Genomic DNA, 14,630 nt, shown 5'->3' with positions numbered 1-14,630 from the left:
TTGGTAATGATCCACAATTCTGGAATCCCACTTGCTGGCCCACAGAACTAGGAACACCCCCATCCCCAGCCCAAAAAGCATAAAACCTTAGAATCTTAATAAGTTACATTTTAGTGAACACATCAATTCAGTCATTTCCTCAAGCTTCAACACCCTCGGAATCACCAGGAAAATCAGTCCCCTTATTCCCACCAACTCAAGGAAAACAGTAATCACCTTGATAATTCTTACAAAACTGGATTACTCCAATGGACTGTGCCTAAATCTCCAAAAGCAACATCTGAATTAACTGTACATAATATGGCTGTTAGACTCCTCATTGGCCTTCTGAAATTCCAGTCAGTCTCCCAAGCCATTAAAGGACTCCACTGGTTATATTTAAGCAATCAAATTACATTTAAAGCATTCTGTCTTACCTGCAAAGCTTTCCACAACTACAGCCCTGATCATCTTAAATAATTCCTAGCGTGGTATGAACCCAGTAGGGACCTGTGATCCAAACACTCTCTGAAGGTCACCAGCACCATATTCATAAGACTTAATTGGGGTGGTAGTTACTTTGCCCTATAAGCCCCTAACTGCTGGAATGCATTACCTTTTAACTTCAGATCTGCTCCCTCCTTAGTAACCTTCAGAAAAGTGCTGTAAACCTGGCTGTTTAACAACTAGTATTAAGTATCCTTCTCACTACGTGTTTGTTATGCTGAGTCAATGCCAAGACACCCCTGGGTATACGTGTGCTTTAAGAAATGTATTAAGATAACATACATGGTATTCCTAACCGTGAAAAAATGGGTGCAAGAGATACACAACTTTCCAACTAAGACCTCACCAAAGAGAAGCAAAATGCAGCACTTGCAGCAGGTGAGTGGGTATGTGATGTGTGTGTGAGGTGTGTGTGTGAGGTATTGAAGTAGAGGAAGTGAAATGAAGTATGTTCAGGAGAGAGTGAAAAAATGGTGCACAAGAAGAGATGACGTGTGATATATGCATACTGAAGATTTCAGAAAGCTGTGGGGACAAAAAGTATATGTGTGGAGGGCAGATATTTTCAGTTCACATTATCTTAATAAAATCATTGCTACTCATTTGTTTGATCGAGCTAAAAAACATTAGCAAAGCCAATAGTCTGACTTGTTTCAGTCTTAGGTCCCATTGTTGTGTTATGCCTGATGTAGTAACTGAAAAATCCCATCATTATGGTATACGGAACCTGATGTGATATTGAAGAATGGCTGTTATGGTTACAATCTGATGCTGCATATTCAGTGCAATGAAACAGTTAGGTGTCAGGTTTTAGGGTTGTGGCAGTCTGCTGCGCAATTCCTATGATGTCAAAGTTTGTCATCCTCATTTTGCTTTGCTATCATCTATTGTAATATGAATACATTCAAATTCAACTCTTAACAAAATGACCTCTTTATAATTGGAAAGAGTCTTTGTCAAATTTTTTGCATGCCACTTGCTGTATCATTTTATTTGGGATATTCTAAAGGATCTGGCTCATCCCTCCCAAAGAATTTTCAGTCTTGCATAGCTCTACCTCTCATGTAGCATTAATGCCAGGGAAAAGCTGCACCCCAGAAGGACTAACACACAATGCAGGTTTATAAACCTGTTTAGCGTAACAAATGCAAATAAAGAAACATGTGAGTATATGCCTGTTTGGCCTAAAGTGGAAATCCAGGTAACTCTTGTATGCATGGTCAGTTTCTTGGTGCACATAGCCTTGGCTGCAGTGCACAGAGATGTTACATTGCCACACACAGAGGAAATAAATTAGAGGGAACATTGGTCAAGCGGCTCCCTTCCAAATTAATTTTTTACAACTAAAAAAATTAGGGTGCAGGCCTTGGGGGATGGGGTCCCCAGGGACAATACATTAGAAAAAGAAAGGGGGCCACACAGCCCTCCTTCTTAAAAAAATAAAATAAATAAAAGACCGGCATCGTGTCAGAGGCCATGCCCCCTCCTTGCAGCACTCTGCAAACGCGCCCCCTGGCCAATTGTAAGTTGGGGAATTAATTCCCCTTCAATACTGAGGGTCCCTGATGGCCAACTAGCTCAACAGGTATCTCCAGTATGCGCCAGGGAGCTGCGTTGCAGAGAGGTGTTCTGAGGCCACGCCCCTTTTTATACCTCTATGCCACACAGCTCGGTGGTACTTAATGGAGTTACCTAGTGTGCTAGTTTGACCCTAGGGACCCTTAGGATTCAAAGGGACTTAATGTCTCAACTTAGAATGGCCACAGGGCGCGTTTACACAGTGGTGAAGGGAGGGGACGGGGCCTGAGGTGACGTGTGCAAACACGCCCTGTGGCGCGTTTTAAGTTGGGGAAATAATTCCCTTTCAATCCTGAGGGACCCTGGGGGCCAACTAGCCCACCAGGTGCTTCCAGTAAACGCCACTGCTCTGTGTTGCAGAGAGGTGGTGCAGGCCGTGCCCCTTTTTACACCTCTCTGCAATGGCGCTTACTGGACGTACCTAGTGGGCTTTTTTGCCCCTAGGGACCCTCAGGATTCAGGGGGACTTAATCTCCCAACTTAAAACGGCCGCAGGGCGTGTTTACACAGTGGGGAAGGGAGGGGACGGGGCCTAAGGTGACGTATGTAAACACGTCCTATGGCGTGTTTTAAGTTGGGGAAATAATTCCCCTTCAATCCTGAGGGACCCTGGGGGCCAACTAGCCCACCAGGTGCTTCCAGTAAGTGCCACTGCACTGCATTGCAGAGAGGTGGTCTAGGCCGTGTCCCTTTTTACATCTCTCTGCAACGCAGCTCTGTGGCGCTTACAGGAGGTACCTAGTGGTCTAGGTGGACCCTAGGGACCCTCAGGATTTAAGGGGACTTAATCTCCCAACTTAAAACGGCCACAGGGCGTGTTTACACAGTGGGGAAGGGAGGGGACAGGGCCTGAGGTGACGTGTGCAAACACGCCCTGTGGCGCGTTTTAAGAGGTAGTTTTAATCCCCTGCCCTATTATATACTAGGGGCTTACAGAGGAGGTCATGCTAATCACAGGAGGACCCCAACGCATAGTGTTCCCTAGTGTATGTAGGTGTTTTCACTGTATTCTGAGTGTCTTTTAACATAGTACTGGCTCTAGGACTGGTTTGTCAGACTCAGTTACCACCAGTATCCATCTGAAAAAGTTGAGGGTACAGGATGATTTTGCAAAACGGCTTCTTTCTGCTCTTCTGTTTGTTCTTTCTGCATGTTATCCTTCTTCCTGCACTTTTCCTCGTCTTTGAGGACTTCTGTTGCTTCTTTCTGCATTTCTTTTTTTTCTTTCTGTGCGTTTTTTATTCTTTCTTCACATGTCCTATCTCTGTAGGCATAGTTAGAAATTAGCATTTAAAAAACCTTTGAAATTCACTGAAAAAACCATAGGTTTCAGGCTTGTTATAGTTAGGAATTAGCATTTAAAAAACCTTAAAAATTCCCTGAAAAAACCATAGGTTTCAGGTGTGTTATAGTTAGCTGGACTTTTCACTCGTACAAAACCATTGAAATTCCCGCGTTATAGATAGTTCAGCTAACTATAACTCGCGCGCCCTCAATGCACTGCTGATGATGTCACATATTACATCACTCATGACATGGTCAGTGACATCACTCATGACATCACTGATGACATCTCAAATGACATCACTCATGACATCACTGATGACATCATCCTTGTGATAGAGTGGCAGATCTCCTCTCCCCCTAATAAAACCTTTGATACACACATTCAAAATGGTATGTGTGTATCAAAATACGGTTGTACCGTAAGACTGGTATATTCCTGCACCAACATCCATGCATGAGATTGATGGAGCAGGTAGCACAACATTTTGTATACCTCCTCTATTCTTGCATGAAAATACTAATTATATAATCTATTACCTATAATATTATTAAATGAATGTTGCATGTGTATTAATCAATATTATTGATTTGGAACTACACGTGGGATTTGCATTTTGCATGGCTAAATAACCTTTATAACTAAAATCTGTATGCATATTAACAATAGTATATGTGGTAATAGAATACTGCATGATATATGTTGCTTTGTGATGTTGCACCATCTAGGAGGATCGAAAAAGGTGAATATAATTCCTTTAAATGTCGCTAAATGCTAGATAATTACAAGCACATAGAGGGATTAGCAAGGGGTTAACGTTAGATTCACTGTTTCTATGTATTAAGTACTCTTTTGTGTTTGTTTCGCTTAAGTTGGTATTTGGGTCTAAATCAAATATGGCCACTATCACCACGCCTTAGTTGGCAGGGTATGCCCAGACGTGGGTCCCTTGCTCACTTTGCCACTGGATTCAAGATAGCAGGCTGACAAGGGTTATGAACCCGAAACCAGTCCCAGGATGCTTGTTTCCGGTCCAGGGAAGACATGGCTTGGCAGTTCGGGCTGGACTGTTCCCATGAGGCACAGGGTCATGCTGATTTGCATATGGCCATGTCTGAACTGGGGTGGTGGAGTGAGCTAAACAATGATGATGGATTAAACCCAGATCAGTTGACTGAGGGTGATTGTTTGATTTGCTCTAACACTCCGTCCATCATCCCCTTTGGTATCGCTTTGTTCGCCCTTAGTTGGCAGGGTATGCCCAGACGTGGGTCTCTTGCTCACTTTGCCACTGGATTCAAGATAGTCTGGCTGACGAGGGTTATGAACCCGAAACCGGTCCCAGGATGCTTGTTTCTGGTCCAGGGAAGACATGGCTTGGCAGTTCGGACTGGACTGTTCCCATGAGGCACAGGGTCAGACTGATTTGCATATGGCCATGTCTGAACTGGGGTGGTGAAGTGAGATAAAGAATGATGATGGATTAAACCCAGATCAGTTGACTGGGGGTGAGTGTTTGATTTGCTCTAATGCTCCGTCCATCATCCCTTTGGTATCACTGTCACCACACGTCGAAGTGGCCACTGTCTCATGAGGTGCGGAATGAGCTACGCATGTGCGACAAATCTCTTAAACCTCGTAGCGACCTTTGCACAGCGTGTCCCCGAACAAGGCTACGAAACGGGACGTTTGCCAATACAGAAGAACAATCAACCGGAACCGGAAGTAAACCGGAACAAGCCGACTCTTCGTTAACCAATGATCTCAACCCTCAAACTGTACTGAGAATTTGGTATAATAAGTCGGACGATCTCAACCAGCCAATCACGACTGTTTTAAAACTTAAAATGTATCTTCTTTTACCTCATTGTATTATAAAAGAGTAGAATAGAGAGAGAGGGTCGGTCGTTCTTCTTCTTCATGATGATTCATCACTCCTAAACCTTTGAGGGTCTGGATGCTGCCTGATCGTCTGTTGACTGTAGATTACTACCAACTCCACAGGCAATGATAGATGCTTGCACGTCTCTGGTCCTTTGCCGAACTTTAGGACTGTAAGGTGCTGAGCAGAGAACTTTGGTCTCTGAGCTTTGGTCTGCTATATTTGTGCGATTGATGACAGAACTCGGTTATGCAGAGCCAATGAAATAGAGAAGCCCCAGATAGCCAGATTAGGTAAATATAATGTTCTGGGATTTACTTAAATTGATATAAAACTTCTAAACTTTGACGAGACAAATGCAAATATAAAATCAATATGAAAATTTAGATAAACAATTATTGATTAACGAGAAAACATGAGTTTAGATCACCATCAACCAATGCAACTAATTTGTCCGTCAACCAAGTGGGAGGAGTGCCTTGATGTTTAAGAATAGGGATCTATAGGCGACAAAGATTAATGTATATTTTGTAAAAAGATTTTCTCTCCCTATAGGTTATAAGGTGTTCCCCCCACATGTCCAGCGCTTGAATTATTCATCCCTCCTGTGTGTGTAAACTCGAGAATGGTGACGTATGTAAGTTGGTGTTATGGGCCACACCAATGAATGTGTGTATGAATGAGTGTGCATGACGACGGGTCTGTGATGCGGGTAGGATATTGATACAGGTTGCTCCCTTACCCCGTTTTGCACTGGATCAGTTTTTCTGGTAGCAAGAGGATGGTTTTATTGTTTTGGTTTGGTGATTATTGCTTGTAAATTACTTATTGATTCTTGATTGTGGGAAAGTATTGATTTATGTATTAATACTCTATGTTGAGTCGCGTCGAGTTCTATGTTGCTTTACGGCTTCTGGGATGTAAGAAGTCGGAAGTTTGTAACGGTTCAATAGTAGAGCAGAGGTAAGCCCTGGGAAAGACGGAATTGTGGTTACCCTGTAGGTACACGGGGAAAACGTGTAACGATTGGAGTTGCACGGCGCATTGTCTGGGTTTGATTCAGTAACATCGTCGTGTGTTGCCATTAGGGACATTTTCTGTATGAAAGTAATGTATGGTAGCGAAGGACACCTGTGAAATTTTGGTCTTAGGTACCAGGAGTCAAAAAGGCACTCTGATTACGCTTATCCCTGGAAAGGTAATAGGTGTTTCCTAAGCTTGCTAGAAGGATAAAGTAGAGGGAAGTGCTTCTTTGTTAATGTGTGTCATAATTCTATAGTAGGACAGACTATTCGCTGTTATCAGGAAAGACAGAATTCTGTGTGAATTAACAACATTTTCCGTATGAAAGTGTGTGGATGAAATAGCATTCGGTTAATTGCGAAACTCTGGTTTTATTTCTCAGGAGCAAAGCGTCTCCAACTAGGTGTCTTAATTCTAGAGAAACAGTTAGCTAATGCTTGCTAGAAGGGTAAGGTAGAGGGATGTGCTACTTTATCAACGGAATTAACGATTTCATAATAGGGCAGAGGTAAGTGCTGCTCTCGGGAAAGACGGAATTCTTGTGAGTAAGGTCATTAACTATTCTTGGTTAGCGAAACAGACAATGGTGGAGTTTTTATGTCATTACTAACAGATTTGTAAGTCAGAAGAACGTAAGGAAGTTTACCCATAAATTTTGTAAAGGAGGGGTCAGCAGGAGCAGGAGTAGGAGTAGGAGCCGCGTAGCGAGAAAAGCTGATGTCAGAAAGACCGCTCTGGGATTGGCTAACAGTAAGAATCGTCGGCGCTCCTGATTAGTGCGTTAGTGTACGACGTGGTAGGAGTGAAAAAATTACAGGATGACGTCGACGCTCCGGATTGGTGCTTTAGTGTGAGTCGCGCTGGGATTGGAGAAAATACAGAAGTGACATAGACGCTCTGGATTGGTGCGTTAGTGTGAGTCGCGCTACGATTGGTTAAAACAACAGAATATTTGTAGGGAAAATCTAGCGATACACGGAAGACAAAATGATGTATTACGATCCACCCGAAAAAGAGAAAAAGTCCTGGTTTGGAAAAATCAAGAGTTTATTTAAATAGGTCAAACCGATTGTGACTAGAGAGGGACAATTGCTTACCCCACCAAAATCGCCCGCATTCTTTATGGTTGCGAAATACAGATACCATACTTGCATTTGGTTAGACAATTGGGTAAAGTATACAAAAGGTGATGGAGTTTTGGCATTTCCAGAACACGATTCATTTTATTTAGCGATTTTGAGAAATTTGAGAGAGAGAATGATGAATCTAGAACCGAGACCTAGACCAACACAGTTTGAAGCATTGACAGAATGGGAAGACGAGATGCATGACAGAGAAAGACAGAGGAGTGGCGGAAGGAATAGGTACATGTTTTGTAGATCATATGGACAGGAGAATCATGATGACAGAATGAGGAGATGGCGAAGTGCAAATATGGCTGATGGTTTATTTCCTGTGAGACATGCTAAAGAAGTTAGTAGTAGAAAATGTATGGAAAAAATAAATAATACAGCGTCAGGAGGGTATGAAGTGCATGAATCGGAGGATGATGTTCTTGATGACATGTTTTATAAAAACCCACCCCCGTATCAATCAGATTCCGACATACTGACACCAAATGCCACAATGAGAGACACTCTGCGAAACATAAAAGATAAATCAGTACCAAAAGAAATAGGAATAGATAATTCCTTCAGAGAGATAGAGAAAAGACAGGATGGTAAAATGAGTAATGAAAATTCGGCAGAATTAGCGAAAACCACTTTGGAGTTAACTGAAAAGATTAGGGAATTAACTAAAAAATTAGAAGCTGTAACTGTTTCTGTAACTATAGGAACTGTAATGCCTATTTTTGATAAACAGAAGGATAGAGAGCATTGTCTGACGGTTCCTTATAACAGCAATAAACAGACTGAGAGACCAAGAAAGAATTCAGACGAGAACCCATGGAACCAAACAGCAAGTACATCAGAACAACATAACTGCAGACAGAATCAGGATAATAAAAGGAATGAGAGCCCCAATGACGCAAAGAGAAGTGAGAATGTTTCTTGGAATGGTTGGATATTGTCGTCAGTGGATAAGCAACTTTTCCCTGATCGCAAAACCTTTGGTACTCCTGACGAGAAGTTATGTAAAAGACCCCATTGAATTACATAAAGAAGAGTTGACAGCCTTTAAACAATTGAGAGACAGTTTGTGTGAAGCGCCAGCATTATGAATGCCTAATTACGAGAAGGAGTTTGAATTGTACTGTAGCAAAAGGAATGGATGTGCACTTTCTGTATTAATACAGAAACATGGAAAATTGAGAAGACCAATTGCATATTTTTCAGCTATGCTAGACCCTGTAGCTGTAGCATTACCTGGCTGTCTGAAAGCTGTAGCCGCCACCTGTAAGAGTCTGGAACAGAGTGAAGGAATTGTGATGGGATATCCTGCGCGAGTGTTTGTACCTCATGATATGGCAATCCTTTTAACAAGGAGCCACACTCAGTTCATGACACATAGTCGGCTGACTAAATATGAGAAGGTCATATTAGGTGCAACATATGTGAGTCTTGTGAGATGACTTAATGTGAATCCTTCAACGTTATTGCCTGATGCTGAGAATGTGGAAGTCAGAGACCAAGTGGATGATGACTGTTTGGATGTGCTTGATTTCTGTACCAAACCGCGTCCTGACATTAAAGATGTACCCCTGACTGAAACTGACTATGTGATGTTTATAGACGGGTCATGTTTGAGAACAGACGAGGGCATTTTGAGTGCAGAATATGCAGTATGCACAGTAGCAGCGGTAATGGAAGCATCTTAGCTAAAGGGAGTAAAATCAGCCCAAGTTGCTGAACTGATTGCCTTAACTAGAGCATGCAAGATAGGAAAGAATGTGAGAGTGACTGTGATAACAGATAGTCAGTATGGCGTTGGTGTTGTGCATGACTTTGGCCAAATTTGGTCACAGAGAGGATTTTTGACTTCAAGTGGAACCCCTATAACGAATGCTGAAGTGGTTGGGAAGTTGCTTGAGGCGATACAGCTGCCTAAGCATTTGGCTGTTGTGAAGTGTGATGCTCACTCGAAAACAGTAGATTACGTCGCAGTAGGGAACAGGTACGCAAACGATATGGCTCAATATTGTGCACGCAAACAGAATTCGGTGAATAGGGCAAAAGAAAAGGAAATTAATTCTTGTCCCTTGTTGTTTACTGACATTGGGAATACAAGGGACGAAGTGAGGCAACTACAGGAAGAAGCAGGAGATGAAGAAATGAGACAATGGGTAAAGGCAGGATGTGCACCAACGGAAACAAATCATGTGTGGGTCTATCGGGATGGAAGACCAGTCATGCCAGATAGCATGGTGTCTGCCATGGCATGAATGCATCATGGACAAGCACATATAGGGAGAGACACAATGATTAGATCATTTAAGCAGACATGGTACAATGCAAAATTTAGACTTGTGGCTGAGAGTCTTTGTCAAAGATGCCTTATATGTCAGCAATTCAATCCTGGAAGGAAAACAGTGGTAAGTCTAGGAACGATAGGTCGAGAAGGAGGGCCTTTCACCAGAATGCAGATTGATTTCATTGAAATGCCCCCTGTAATAGGTTGAGGTATGATCTAGTGATGGTCTGCTTGTTTTCTAGATGGGTAGAAGCATACCCCACAAGAAGAAGTGATGGAATTACAGTAGCCAAATTACTATTGAGAGAGTTCATCCCTAGATTCGGGTTCCCAATCACAATTGAGTCAGATATAGGAAAACATTTTCATAATGAAATTATGAAGTTAAATTGTGAAGCATTGAATGTACAACAAAAACTACATAGTGCCTATCGCCCAGAGGCTTCTGGTGTTGTGGAACAAGTAAATGGCACCATTAAAAACAGAATAGGGAAAATGTGTTTAGCCACAGGTTTGAAATGGCCTGATGTCTTGCCTCTGGTACTCATGACTATTAGATCTATTCCAGATAGGAACACAGGTCTGAGTCCCCATGAAATTGTCATAGGAAGAGCATTGCGACATGTTTTCATACCAGTCAACAAGCTGTTGCCTATATCTGATGACTTGGAGTTGGATTACTGTAAGGGGCTGGCTGACGCCGTACATTCTGTGTTTCATCAGGTTGGAATGGATGCCACCACCCTCGAAAAGAAGCAAGTTCATGATCTGTGCCTAGGAGACTGGGTGAGAATTAAAGTACACAGAAGGAGGAACTGTTTGGTCCCACGGTGGGGAAAACCACGACAAGTGATTCTAACTACAACAACAGCTGTGAAGTGTGCTGAAGTAAAGAACTGGATTCATACTAGTCATACATTGAGAATTCCAAATCCAGTGGATAACAAGGAAGGAGAATATTTTGAGGAGTCAGGAACTAGTTCTGAATCAGATGCTGAAGAAACAAGAACAAGAGAAAATCCTGAAAGGGGGGAGTCAGAGCAAAATGTGACCTTTGCCCCAGAAAATATCCCCTTGAGAAGGAAGTTACAGATTTCTGATACCAGCTCAGACTCAGAGACTGAACAAATACAGGTACATTCGGAAAAGGAGAAAAGCAGCGAAGAGACAATTTAAGAAATTGTTGATAAGGAAGTTTCTGATGGAAAACTGAGAGAAATTCCACCTGAAACAACAAAGGAAGATGGTCAGGTGCCAGATATAGAAATTGAGGGAACATTTTTTGCGGAAGACCCCTGAGGAGTTGTAGGGAATTCAAGCATCCAGTTAGAGAAAGGGACAGTTAGTCAGCAGGAAGATTGTGTGGAAGAAACATGAGGAGGGACAGAAGTAGGGGAAATAAAAGAAGTGGTGGAAAGAAGAACAGCTGAAAGCAAAAAGCAAGTTGAAACAGAATCAGAGGATAGTGAAGAAGAAGTACCAGAAGGTCGAGTCCTGAGAAAGAGCATGGAGGGCTGAGAAAAATGAACATGGAAATAAATTGAAAGAATCAGCAAGTGATGAAATCTGGCCAAATAAAATAAAAAGATTGAGATACAGACTGACAAGAGGGAATTCACCCAGAGCTGAACAAGTGAATGAAGTATCTAGTCAAGGAAAATCAAAAGACGGAGAAACAACTACAGTAGAGGAAAACAAAAGAACCTAACCAGAAGTATAGGTCACCGTGATGGTCGTATGTGGCCCTGCCTGAAATAAAAGAAGAGGCGGATAGCCAAGTAAACCCAGACGTGACTGTACTAGAAGTGGTTGAGGAAGATGAAGAATCGGAAATCCGGAGAGTTATCTTCTCCGATATTGGAGAAGAAACGGACGTTCAGGAGGATCTGTATCAAGATTATGAAAGAAAAGTGAAAGACGATCAAAAGCCAATCTGAACAAGACAAAAGTGATGCCAATGGAAAGACGATAAATACGGGAAAATACATAACTGATAGAACCAAGTAGGTGCTTAGAGCCGTGGGTTAGACAAAACTAGTTGTGAAGTAGAAGAGGCTAAGTCAAAAGACACTGATCATTTTGCGAAAATGGCAAACACAGAAAGTAGAAAAGCTAGATGTGTATTTCTTAAAAGATGGTTTAAAATGTGATGTTGTTGTACAGGATTACTAATGCTTCTATGGAGTGCATTAGCTTTGATGATCTCATTTAAGATTACACTAGAAACAATAGAAGGACATAGTGAAAATAAAAATCATATAGAAAAGATTCAGAAAGTATATCTGACTAAAATAGATAGAAATTATCTACATAAAGACAGGTCTATAAATGATTTCTCTAACAATGTATTTTCAAAATTGCTGTATGAATGTGTAAAGACAACGGATGTGAGTTACTGCTACGTCTGCATGCAGTTACCTGCATCTGTATCCGAGGGAGTGACCTATCATCACCTCCCAGTAACATATGGAATAACATGTAGTGTAAAAGCTAGTTTGTTTTACATAATAGGGAAATTAGAATACTATTTTTCAGATGTAGATAACATATCTTCACATGTACCTGCAGTTAATAAATTGAATAAAGTAAAGCCTGCAAAGGTGTTAGGTGAATTTTTCTTAGAAACTAAAGAAATAACATTGGAATCTATATTTAGAAACAATCTGACTTGCATTTTAAAGAACAAAGAAAGGATGTTCTTAGATATGGTTGAAGAAAGGAGATTAAAAATGTAAAGGAAAATACCTGAAGGAAAAGAAGGAAAGACTGTTTGGGATATTGAAATGGAAAATCATTTGAAGGGGGAAGCTAGTCCAACTATGGCTTTGGATTGGCCTCCGAAGGGAAAGTTGTGTATTAGAAGAAATCAGACTGCATATGATAATTATTTTGTAGGTAACAGTGAATGTCATGATACATATCGAATCATGGGTGGATGGGGATTTAAAGGAGGAAATGATCCAGTTTTTCCTGGATTATATTTTATCTGCGGGAACAAAGCATATTATCGGTTGCCAGACCATTGGTATGGCACATGTTATGTAGGCCTGGTTTTCCCAAAGATATTCCACATGGGAAGAGGAAAAGATGGTGTACATGACTTAGGTAGTCTACTAAAACGTAGGAAAAGAGAATCTTGGTCAGAAATTGTGGGAGACATTTTTGGAGCATTGATACCAGCAGTGGGAATATCTCTGAATGCACACAAAATTAGAAAAATATCAACAGTAGTGGATTGCTAGTCAACAAGCACCCCTGGAGGATTTTTATTGGTAAATACTGAAATGGTTGCCATGCGTGCCATGGTAATGCAAAATCGACTTGCCCTTGATATAATATTGGCTAAAGAGGGTGGAGTCTGTGGAATGCTGAAAGTTTAACATTGTTGTACTTACATTCCTGACGAAAGTAAAGATCTGAAGATCTACATTAAAAATATAACTGATTTGCATGAGGAAATTGCACCACTAGAAGTTGAAAGTGTTTGGGAAAAGATTGAAAAGACATTTTCTTCTATTAAAGATTTTTTTATTAAATTTAGGTAGCACTTTCATAGGTAAGATCCTATTTCCATTAACATGTGTGATTTTTCTAGTATTAATATTAAGGCTAGGATGTCTATGTTATAAAAGAAAGGAAATACAGAAAAAGTTAAAAAGAGAAAATTGGAAAAGAAGACAGAATAAGAGACAAGAAAGAGATTTTGAAGAAGTAGAATTAGAAGAGATGAAAGATAGTATGTATAAAACAGCAAGAAGAGAAGAAATTGGGGAAACAGAAATGTGAACTAATACAAAGAATTGATTTTCTTTTTCATGACAAATTTATACAAAATTTTAGTAGTGTGGTGATAAAATCACCAAAGGGGGGATTGATGGAGCAGGTAGCACAACATTTTGTATACCTCCTCTATTCTTGCATGAAAATACTAATTATATAATCTATTAACTATAATATTATTAAATGAAGGTTGCATGTGTATTAATCAATGTTATTATTTGGAACTACACGTGGTATTTGCGTTTTGCATGGCTAAATAACCTTTATAACTAAAATATGTACGCATATTAACAATAGTATAAGTGGTAATAGAATACTGCAAAAAGGTGAATATAATTGCTTTAAATGTCGCTAAATGCTAGATACATTCAAGCACATAGAGGGATTAGCAAGGGGTTAACATTAGATTCACTGTTTCTATATATTAATTACTCTTTTGTGTTTTTTTCGCTTAAGTTGGCATTTGGGCCTAAATCAAATGTGGCCACTGTCACCACACGTCGAAGTGGCCACTGTCTCATGAGGTGCAGAATGAGCTACGCATGTGCGACAAATCTCCTAAACCTCGTAGCGACCTTTGCACAGCGTGTCCCCGAACAAGGCTACGAAACGGGACGTTTGCCAATACAGAAGAACAATCAACCTTACGGTAAACCGGAACAAGCCGACTCTTCGCTAACCAATGACCTCACCCCGAAAACTGTACTGAGAATTTCGTATAATAAGTCGGACGATCTCAACCAGCCAATCACGACTGTTTTGAAACTTAAAATGTATCTTCTTTTACCTCATTCTATTATAAAAGAGGAGAATAGAGAGAGAGGGTCGTCGTTCTTCTTCATGATGACTCATCGCTCCTAAACCTTTGAGGGTCCGGATGCTGCCTGATCATCTGATGACTGCAGATTACTACCAACTCCACAGGCAATGATAGATGCTTGCACGTCTCTGGTCCTTTTTCGAACTTTGGGACTGTAATGTGCCGAGCAGAGAATTTTGGACTCTGAGCTTTGGTCTGCTATATTTGAGCGATTGATGACAGAACTCGGTTATGCAGAGCCAACGAAATAGAGATGCCCCAGATAGCCAGATTAGGTAAATATAATGTTCTGTGATTTACTTAAATTGATTTAAAACTTCTAAACTTTGACAAGACAAATGCAAATAGTAATCATTATGAACATT

This window comes from Triturus cristatus, chromosome 8, assembly GCF_964204655.1.
Source record: "Triturus cristatus chromosome 8, aTriCri1.1, whole genome shotgun sequence".
NCBI classification, from domain to species: Eukaryota; Metazoa; Chordata; class Amphibia; order Caudata; family Salamandridae; genus Triturus; species Triturus cristatus.
The sequence above is the reverse complement of the archived record's forward strand: the minus strand, read 5'-3'. Positions refer to the sequence as shown.